Below are 11,833 nucleotides of genomic sequence, written 5' to 3'. Positions count from 1 at the left end.
CCTGCCTCCGCTGCGAGTCCCTATCAAGCACTTCACCAATTCAACTACTCTCTTCTCCTCCTCCTGCCTTGCTCTTTGGCCCGCATCACTCACCGCAGAGCAAGCCTGTTCTTGATAAATCTGCTGTGAAAACGTGGCAGAAGCCGACGAGGAAGAAGTTGGGGTGATGCGATCTTTATTTAGGCGGAGCAAAATACTTCATCGCTCCGTCTATAGTGCACTGTGATTGGATGTTTACGCTGTCAATACAGGAGACAAACCAATGGGCCACTGGCTGCTCGCTGTCCGTGCGTGATGGTTTTCGGCAAAAAAACAAAAAAATATTCTGTCGGCCCCTTAAGTGCGTCGGCCCACCGGGAAAATGCCCGGTATGCCCGGTTACCAATCCAGCCCTGACCACAACTAATGAATAAATGATATTTTAAAAAAAAAGACAAGAATCAAAAATTTAAAAGAAAAAAAAAATAAAGTTGGGAAAAAACGCATTTAGATGACTAACATTACAAATGGAGTTCAGGGGGAAATGCTAGAAAAATTTATAATATTTCATAGGCGAGCTGACGGACTTGTAATATTGCAAAAACTCAAGCTAACATCTGTTACAGCAGAAGAACATGACTTAATTTTAACCTTGGCATGCGGTGGGGGTTTATGGGTAAATAATCCCATCAACCCCTGCAGCAGCTCCCATCAGTGACATCACATGATCAGGACACGTGTGATTTACTGAAGATCATTTCCTGTCTCTTTCATCATCATCATCATCATCATCAGTGCTGTAATCATGCTCAGTATCTGCTCTTCTGCTCCTTCACACAGCAGTCAGCTATTTTTACCGCGGTTTAATTGCACATAACCCATCTGCCGTGGGTAACTCGCCCGGAGTGCAGTACGTCAACACTCGTTCACTCACAGTGTTTGGCCTATAAAATAAAGTGTTAGCAGATATTAAGCAGACAGTCTACTAATACTCTAATGACTGCTAGTTGACATGTAGTTGCAAAGTTACTTACTGTTAGCAGAATGTCTAAAGTGTACTATCAAAATAAAGTATTACCAAATAACTTTGATTAATTGAGTTCATTATTTTCATTTCTGGGCATCACTACTGTTTTTAATTAAACAATGACTAAAGGTGCAGCATGTAATACTGACAGCTAGTGGTTGAAATGGGTACTGCAGTCCCAATGCATAATACTGAAGAGAATCCTTTCTCCTGCTCCTCCTCAGACTCACTCTCACCTGGGTTGCCAGATCGAGGAAAGGCAACAGGAATTACGCGACTTACACTAGAAGTCATTGAGTTGATTTATCCACCTTTTATACAGCTTTTAAATGGATGGCGAGGGTTTTTAGGTCAGGTAGCCATAGCTGCTCTTCACTGCATTTTCCGCTAACTGGCAACCCGGCGGGGTGTTGAAATACTATTGGGTAAATAACGGTGGTGACGGCAGTGGCAATCCACCTGTCACTCAAGTGGCCACGCCCTTAATTATGCAGAGCTTTAAGGCTTAATATAATTTAAACGGATGAGTTATAAAAAAATGTACCCCCCTCACAGTTGTCATGAAGGGCAAAATTGGCTATATAGACCAAAACCACTTTTTGAACCAGGTTGTAAACGTTTTTTTCTGCTGTAAAGTTGGGCATTTTAACATGGGGAGTGTATGGGACTGACTCTCTTTTGGAGCCAGCCTCTAGCGGCCAGTTGATGAATTGCAGTTTTAGTCACTTCCGTGTTGGCTTCACGAGAGAGAGCGAAGGTTGCCGCTTGACCAAAACAAACAGACACTCTGACACGGAACACACATATAAAAGCAGAATAACTGGCTGTAGCATTGCTTTTCATAGAATGAAGTGTGTTAACTTTCCTACTTGTTCTATCTGCAAACATATTACAGTATTTAATGCTTTAGCAGTCAAAGAAATTACATACAGCACCCTTAAAAACAACTTGAGCAGCAACAGCTGCTGAGCTTTATTGTCTGAGATCACAGCTCCTCAATAATGATCCGTACAGTACAAAACAACGACAAACGTAAATGTGACAAACTATTTAATCTGCTGTCCTGATGTGACTTCAAGAGCATCATAACTACTAATAAACTCCTGCAGATGTTCAAACACTCAGAAATCATTGTGCACGTGCACCGAATTCTGTCTGACATCATTCACAACAACTCATGAACCCCGCGGCGCAAACATCTGCGTCTGCACTTCTCTTCATGCGTCATCATGTTGCGTGTGTGTTTAGGATTCCGAGTAATGTTTGTGCAGTTTATTACATCATCTCTAGCAGCTGATCATAAATCACTCTTTGATTACAGACGTGATTACTGAGCTGCTCGTCCCATTATAACTCAAGCACTGGACTCAAAACTCCGTCCCGTCAGCTGCGCTTCTATGAACGGATTCATTCGCTCACACTCGCTGGAGCATTACATACAGGATACTTCACATTAACAGCAGCTAATGCATCAACCAACAACTCAGCAATGCATCTGTTAATGTTAATTAATAAAACATTGCTCATTGCTGTTCAATCCCTTGCAGCCTTTCTTGAGTTCCTCACCATAAAACACAACAGAACATCTAAAAACGAGACGCAGAGACACAGAAAGCGAGTCCCACTGCAAACACTGGCATATCAGACATTCACTTCAGAAACCTCCCGTGATGCTCTTACATTAATATCACATGTCATGACAAAATGGGAAGGTGGAACACATCAGCTGATGTGATTAATAATGTATATAGGCAGATATACTGTATAAATGATGTTGTTTCTGCTGTAAAGCACTGTGACGCAAGAAACAAAAGCATCTCAAGAGCACAGGAGCTGTGGAACGTGACTCGTCATTTGTGGTTACTAGATACAGATTAAAGTAAAAACTAAAATAAAAATGGAATAAAATAATTAAAAAGCTAATAAAATCTGGGAGTGACTAGAGATATACTAGCTACAGAAATACACATGACTTCTCCAAGTCCGGATCACAATCCTACACTTCCCTGATCTGTGAATCAAACACAACTAATCCAGATACTGCGACAAAACCAAGAGCATCTAGAAGAATCCAATGCTCCACAGACTGGATGTGTCATGATGAGAGGAACTTCCTGAAGTCCAGAGGAAGTGATGGAGAGCAGCTCACTGAGTCTCCTCCTGCTGCGTCCTGATTGGATGAAGGAGCTGCTGCTGACCAATCAGATGTGACGGAGCTGTGAGCGGATCAGCTGATGCTTCTGAGACCATATAAACACGCATCGAGACACTGACCTCAATACAGACTGTTCGCTCCATGATGATCAGCTCAAACACACTGGATAATCATACAGTCAAATCCAGTCCAGTGAAGATATAGCTTTAAAACTATGACTTCTCCAAAATGGGCTCAGATCAAAAGGCATCTTTAAATGATTAGATCACTAAACTATAAGAACTGGCTGAAGATGTGTTCACCCTCAGTTCATCCGAGATTAGGATGAGTTTGTTTCTTCATCAGATTTGTAGAAATGTAGCATTGCATCAGTGTCTCAGCAATGGATGCTCTGCAGTGAATGGGTGCCGTCAGAATGAGAGTCCAAACAGCTGATAAAAACATCACAATAATCCACAAGTAATCCACAGCACTCCAGTCCATCAGTTAACATCTGGAGAACAAAAAAGCTGAAACTAATCCAGTATTAAGATGCTTTTAACTAAAGTTCATAATTCATAATAACGCTTCCTCCAGTGAAAAATTGCATCTGCTGTTGTCTCTCACATCAAAATCCAGCCACATATTTGTTTAGAGCTGTTTAAACGCTGCTTGATCTGTGCAGATTTCTCTCCTGATTCACACCAGAACACTTTTTCACTGGAGAAAGAGTTATTATGGATTATGGACTCATAATTTAGTTAAAAATGTCTTAATGCTGGATGTGTCTCAGTTTTTGTCTTCTCCAGATGTTAACTGATACCTGATGAAGAAACAAACTCATCCTGATCTCGGATGAACTGAGGGTGAGCACATTTTCAATTTTGGCCGAACTATTCCTTTAATGTGAAGCTGGAAACATGACGTACAGTAGCACCCAAATAAAGCAGGATTGACTCTCTTGATCTCTGGATGAGGGATGGTAAGATTCACGATTCACTCGGTGCATCGGCGTAAAAGCACCGGATACAAGTTGGCATTTATATCACGATGCATCGTTTCTAACATATTTGCATTGCGGTAAAAACTATTAATAAAGTGAACAATATTTGATTTCTCCTCTCTAAACTGTCTCTTATCACCACTGCCGACGCATCACAACAACACTACGAAGACCGAGGCATGTCCTGACACGGCTGTCTGTCTGAACCAAAGAAATAAAAGCAAACTATCTGAAGTGCATAGCATCATTTTTTCCCCAATGCATCGTATTGCATTGTGTCGAATCGAATCGAAATCGGATCGCACTGCATCGTAATAGTATCGCATCGCATCGATAGCTGCTTCATATGTAATCTGTAATCTGTTATCTCTAATCTGGATGGACGTGATCCTCACATCTTCTAACAGTCGGACTCCATCGATGTTTGCTAAAGCATATCACAGCGGGTCCGACTGCTATTTCCAGCACAAAACGGCCTGGAACGATTGTGACCTGCTGTGCTCATTGAGCAGCACTTAACTCTAACGATTCTTTAATTGTCTCTATACTAATGACACAGAACTCTTTACTCCTGCTCTGATGCACATGAGACATCACGATATCAGCCGTTACTCTATAAACCCACAAACACACAGTGTGCAGCACATTACGCTACTTCCTTTAAGCGGAATGTGTAAAAATAAAAACAGTCATTTCAAAATTAAACTATTGTTTTGTCTTCAAATGCTGACAATCCAAGATTTGGTGATAATATGGCATAACGAGAGCTTTACACGCTATTTTTAAAACATCGCTCATTTTTGACTGAGAACACCACTTTGGTAAAGGATTTTCAGCAGCACAAGGGTTAATATAGTTTGCACAGAAGCAGATATAGTGTATGAGTGACTAGTTTCACCATCTGGGTGGAAAACGCTTGCCTCTAAAGTCAGACAGAAGCTCAGGCTCTGCATTCTGTGATTAGGAATTAAAACATGCGTGTTGAACGTTCAGCGCTGACTTACACAATCAAACAGGAACGTTAACGAACTTAAAACCAACATGTTATTTCAAATAATCTGAAATATGTAGTAGCATCTAAATGACTGAACCTGAGCTAGGGCTGGGCGATTAAATAAACTTTATTTTTTTTATTATGATTTTGGCTTATGAAAACAAGATAAACAAGATAATTGAGATTAAAATATTGTTTTATTTATTTTATTTTATTTTAATGTGTGTGTGTGTGTGTATTATATATAATGTTTACATTTATTTTTATAGTTTTTTTTCTGTTTAATTGCATTGAAAATTCAAGGAAATCCACGATTAAAAAAAGTTCAATACATGCATCATGCCTCCAAAGTCCGTGAATAATGGTGGTAAATAATCATGCTCTCAATACTGACCAAAATAACTTTTGCCATAATCTAAACTGAGCTCATCAGGTCACTGCAGGGTCAGATCAGGTAGAAACAGCTCCTTACTGCTGTGTCATGACACATCTATGGCTGCCAAACATTATCATAATCATAACACTGAGAGGATCTGCACATCTCAGACCGCTGCTGTTGTGATTAATTACCGGAATCAGGCCATTATTAATGACAACGAAGAACAGACACACACACTTACTATAACGCACTCACACACACACACACACACACACACACACACTTACTATAACGCACTCTCACACACACACACACACTTACTATAACGCACTCACACACACACACACACACACACACACACACTTACTATAACGCACTCTCACACACACACACACACACTTACTATAACGCACTCTCACACACACACACACACACTTACTATAACGCACTCTCACACACACACACACACACTTACTATAACGCACTCTCACACACACACACACACACTTACTATAACGCACTCTCACACACACACACACACACTTACTATAACTCTCTCACACACACACACACACACACACACACACACACACTCACACTCACACTCACACACACACTATAACACACTAATACGTTTCTAATATTTAAATCCGTTAAAGGATTGTTAGGCTGCATTAATTAGGACAACCAGAACCAGGAACACTTCCCATAACACCCGATGTACTAGGGGTGGGCGATATGGAAAAAATATCATATCACAAATGTTTTTTTTAGAAATACCACGATTCACGGTTTTATCACGATTCTTTGTCATGTTGGTTTTACTATTTTACTATTTTGTTACTAAGTTGTCTGAGCAGTACAGCTAAACTAATTTCCCTATTATAAAAACAAAGCCAAAGCTAACAAAAAATACATAAATAAATAAAGAATGGCGGATATTTAGGCCAAAGTGGGCGAAGATAAAAATCTTTGACGTTATTTTATCTTTGTTATTAAAAAATAAGAACAAAGATACACATTACAAACACATAATATACAAATAAAACAAACAGTGTTTTATTTTTCTGGTACAATAAGTGTATTTATCGGGAGCATTCAAGAAATTGAATGAAAAATATAAAAATAAAACACTATATAGATTGATTCCTATTAAAGCAACTGTATTAAAGTTTTCAGTCAAGAATAGTGAGTGATTTTTCTCTGCGTTTTGTTGTTTTATTAACATTAAAGGTATAATAATTCTGTCATCTGTCTGTCAAGGTTTTATTGTTATACCATCATTTACTCACTCCAAAGTTGTTTTAAACCTGAACGAGTTTCTTTCTTCTGCTGAACATAAATGCGATTTTGAAGAACGTGGAAAACCAAACAGTGACTTCCATAGTATTTTTTCCTGTTATCAAAGTCAATGTGGACCAGCAGCTGTTTGGTTACCAACGTTCTTCAAAAAATTCAGTGTGATCCAGCTACTGTTTGGTTACCCACATTCTTCAAAATATATTCTTTTGTGTTCAGCACAAGAAAGAAATTAATAAAGGTTTGGGATAACATGTGAGTGAGTAAATAATGACAGAAATTAAATTTTAGGGTGAACTATCCCTTTAATGACAGTCGGCTGCATGTTTAGTCTCCTGTCCCTTTAAGAGCTGCACGCATCCGTTTCTCTCTCAACTGTTTACTTTTATTTTAGACATAACTGAGTCTATATGTAAACCTTGTGTGTTCTGACAGTATTAGCGCAAAACATAACTTAGTTCAGTAATCAGGCGCTGTTTGACAGGCTTTTTAGTGTGCGCGCTTCAGGTGTATGCACTCAGAAAAAGCGCACATCAGACCAACGCGTGAATAAAACATTTAACCAGCAAGGCTTTAAAGCACGTGCAAATAATGTACTTTTGTGATTGTGAATAAGTGCAGTGTCCTGTGAGAATAACTCTACCGCTGACAGCGGCGCCAGAACTGCAGCTGATTGAATGTGCGCTGTAGCGCGATACTACGATATTTCTTCAAAAGCAGATCATGGAGACATTTTTATAGTCCACGATCAAAAACCGTCATATCGCACAGCCCTACGATGTACTTGCTACATCGTTAGAAGAATGGCATCTACGCTAATATTAGTCTGTTTCTCTCTTATTCCGAGGTCACCGTAGCCACCAGATCCAGTCCGTATTCAGATCAGATGGTGGATCAGCACCTAGAGAGGACCTCTACAGCCCTGAATGTCAGCGGAGACCAGGACAACTAGATGAGCCCCAGATACAGATCCCCAGTGATGAGCTTGTCTCCTAGACGGCCACCGGGACAAGACCACAGGAACCAGATGAGTCCTCTGCACAATGTGACTTTGCTGCAGCCTGGAATTGAACTGCTGGTTTCGTCTGGTCAGAGGAGACACTCTCTCTCACACACACACACACACACACACACACACACTCTCACTCACACACACACACACACACACACACGCATCATTTCTACTCTCATGAATCCATCATGCGCGTACCCGAGCCGCGTTCAGCACCGAGGACAGCGACGCACCTCAGGCCGCGGCGGGACGCGTCGAGAATCCGCTGGAACGGTGAAGTTGCAGCCCTGTTCTGAAGCGTTACGCCGCGTTACAAGCGCCGAATCGCGTCCAATCGCGCGGCTGCTTGTTGCTGGGAAAGACTGGGAAGAAGATCGCTCACCTGCTGCGGCGGGAAGCGCGTCACATTCCTGTCAGCGGTGCGCTCCGCTCCTGCGGGAACGCTGCGGAGGGAAAACGGTGTTATGTGGTTGTCGGTGTCATGTTATTCTCCGGGACTGATGCTGGAGACTGCGCGCTACATCCGGGCTGCTGGGAATCACGGCACCTGACACCGAGCGGCTCGCGCTACTATGGCGAAGGCGTCAACATAAATATTCATGAGCCAGGCGTTCGCTATTGGACGAGAGCAGCGCGACGTCACTACCGACCACTTACAATTCAATACGTAAGACTTTTCACTGGAGGGTTAGAACGTAACGTCAACATTGTCTTATGAATTAATAATCACAAACGAAGCGTTCACTTGTATTCATTTAACCTATGATTATACAAAATTACAAAAAAGTAAAATATTCTGTTTTAGTTTTTTCTATCTGTCTGCATCTATATATCATTCGACATACTATAGTATGACAACCGAAGAACTAAGAACTAAAAAAAAAAACATTCTATAACTATTCAGAATAATGGAAAGTCTGTATTATCTAATATTTTTAAAACCGCAGAACTACAGGGAAATTGTAGAAACATATTAAAAGCGTTTCATTCTGAGAGAAAATTCAAATAATAAGTCTCAATATATCCGCAAAACACAACCATAATTTTGACACAACACAAATGTTGAGAATTTGTATGTTTTTAAAACATTCAAGGCAATGTCTTTGCTTCACTAAGCTGCTGTGGTTAGCGTAATTAATATTCAGGCAAATAAGCCATCGCCATTGGACGGTAACAAGGCAACGTTGCATTATGTAATTAATATTCGTGAAGTAGGCCTAAAGCCATTGGAAGCTGACCAGTGAACGTCGGCACGCTCTAATTAATATTCATGAGCGAGGTCTTCACCATGGTAAGGTTTGTAACGTCGAACCGGGCGCTTCGACGCGAATCATAACGTGTTCAATGCCAGATAATAAATAATCTCTCAGAGCTTCAACACGTCACACATTCGTATTCGCCACGTCGTAAAAACGCCGTTTTTGGGATTCTGGGATCATAAACTCTGACACACGGTACCGGTACCGGGTCCAAACATCGCGATCGCCGTCAGCGTTCAGACGCGTCAGATCCGGGCTTAACGGCGCGAGATTCTATAAACACCGATGACACGTGACGCGACGCTCAATAGCAGTTACGTGCTTGACGTCACGACACTCAACGACGTCATGATGTCATTTATGGATGGGTTTCCGCGAGTTCTCCAGCCCTTTACTGTAAATCATTTTATACAAATATTTTGTTGTTATAATGAATATTTCGTTTGCGGGCCTGAAAATCACACTTTTAAAATCTCTGATTACTGCTGTTTTGATTTCAGAAACAGTATCATAGCTATTAAACTATATTGTGTGTTAGTTTTAAATCTGTATTTAACCTCAGAACGATCTCAAAGTAAAAGAGCTGCTAAAGACTGATATTGTGGCGGCTGTGCTTTAAAATTAAACTATTATCATCTTAATTAAAGTGAAGAAGGATTTTGAGAAGTCTGACAGTAATCAGTGTTGAGTTCTGTTAGGTTATTCCTGCCTGCTTTACATCTGCAGCACAAAAGCAGTCTTAAGTCGCTGGGGTATATTTGTAGCAATAGCCAACAATACATTGTATGGGTCAAAATTATACATTTTTCTTTTATGCCAAAAATCATTAGGATATTAAGTAAAGATCATGTTCCATGAAGATATTTTGTAAATCTCCTACCGTAAATATATCAAAACTTAATTTTTGATTAGTAATATGCATTGCTAAGAACTTCATTTGAACAACTTTAAAGATGATTTTCTCAATATTTAGATTTTTTTGCACCCTCAGATTCCAGATTTTCAAATAGTTGTATCTCAGCCAAATATTGTCCTATCCTAACAAACCACACATCAATGGAAAGCTTATTTATTCAGAAATTTTTCATTCAAAATTTGACTCATGACTCATCCAGGGGCTGATATGGCAGTGTGGTCAAAACAACAACAAAACTACATTCAAAGAGAAAACGAGCTTATTTTTCTGACCCTGTTGGCATATTCTTTATGTTTCAAGCATATAAACTTCATTGTGACACATTTCTCAGAAAACAGGACTTCATATCTTTATGTGCATCTCCAGTAAATGTGTCTTGTATGAATGTTTAGATACTTGCGCTGGAAGACAAGAGCAGCACTTTCTGCGTAAATCTGGACTCATGACGGTGTAACAGCATCATCTCCTCAAACTGCTGGTTACCGTGGAAACCGCTGCAACAGTGACCAGTGTGTTTGTGAGAATCTAATCACTCACACGACTGCATCGAGACCAATGAAGAAAACTGCTACAAACTTTCAAACGGATTATTTTCTATTTTCAGTAATTATATGAGCTACAGGTTAAAACTGACTGTAGAACAAGTGTTTGACTAGTAAATAAAGAGTTAGTGAATGTCAGGCAAATAAAGCAAGCAGAGGCATCAGCTCGGTCAATCTCATCTTCTATGATCTGGTTTATAAGCATTAAACAGTAAAGAATATATAAACTTGTTTTCCTTTAAATAAAGCTTATTTTCTTACCACACTGGCAGATATTTGTTCTTGTTTTAAGCATAAAGTCGCTTCATTTTCAAGCATTTTTCAGAAAACATAACTATATATTTTAAGTTATGTTGCATGAGGATGGTTGCATGTATGAGGAGACGGAGATCCTCGTGGTTCTGCTGCTCATCGACAGGTACTGTGCTCCTCAGCTTCACTTCTAAACGCTGGAAGAGCCAGGAATGTCACTAATATTGACCGGAGTTGATGTGTTGTGATGTTGTAGATGTACAGCAGTTTTGCGTTTGCTGTTCATCAAGACTCTTGACTATCACTGTTTGACCCTCAGTTCTTAAATACTGACACTTTCAGCAGTCAGATCACTATTTAGTACCGGATTAGAACGATGATCAGCTGTTTACATGTAACTTTAGTGCAAGAATAAATATGTGAAAGAATTAAAATAACTGAAAAATATTAAAAGAAATACACTAATGGTCAAAATGTAAAATAGAATCGATTGCTGTGATCAAAGCTGAATTTTCAGCATCATTAAAGAGTTTCTGTCAAATAAATGCTGATCCTTTGAACTTTCTGTTCATCTGTGAATCCTGAAAAATAAAATGTGATGCCACGATTATAAATGAGAGTGACACCTGGTTAACATGTATTAAAAGGGGTCGTGTTTAGTCACTATTTAGTGTGGTATTCTTTGACAATATTCACTCATGACAGTAAAATAGGGCATTCTAAGCCAATATACTGCAGTATTTCCTCTCAATCAGTAGAACATATGGTTAACACCCGGTCATGCATGAAAAAAAAATACCGTCATGTACCGTGAAACCGGTATAATTTTGAAAAATACCGTGATATACATTTTTGGTCATACTGCCCAGCACTAATCCAACCAATCCCTCCAGTTCAGCTGAGCTGGCCTGCTCAACTACCCACCCCGGCGGGTTACCTGCCGTCTCCAGTGGCTCCGGCGTGGCACGGTAATCCCGGTCAGGGGTCCGCAGGAGGAGCGCCGCAGCCGTGGCCCCGGTGCCAGCCATCGCTCCTGT

General features: G+C 40.2%; 1 protein-coding gene across 2 annotated transcripts in view; it reads right to left on the bottom strand.

The window, feature by feature from the left end:
* Positions 1-8,371, bottom strand: part of LOC107704394 (serine/threonine-protein kinase PAK 7-like) — a 27,108-nt gene extending 18,737 nt beyond the window's left edge. For both annotated transcript variants that reach the window (XM_016507314.1, XM_016507315.1), the window contains exon 1: positions 8,210-8,371. The gene's annotated coding sequence lies outside the window, so the exon portion shown is untranslated. The remainder of the gene's footprint in view (positions 1-8,209) is intronic.
* Between the last annotated feature and the right edge of the window lie 3,462 nt (positions 8,372-11,833).

Source organism: Sinocyclocheilus anshuiensis, unplaced genomic scaffold (assembly GCF_001515605.1).
Source record: "Sinocyclocheilus anshuiensis isolate Anshui unplaced genomic scaffold, SAMN03320099.WGS_v1.1 scaffold1115, whole genome shotgun sequence".
Classification (NCBI taxonomy): Eukaryota; Metazoa; Chordata; class Actinopteri; order Cypriniformes; family Cyprinidae; genus Sinocyclocheilus; species Sinocyclocheilus anshuiensis.
Note: the sequence above shows the minus strand (reverse complement) of the source record. Positions and strands in the feature narration are given on the sequence as shown.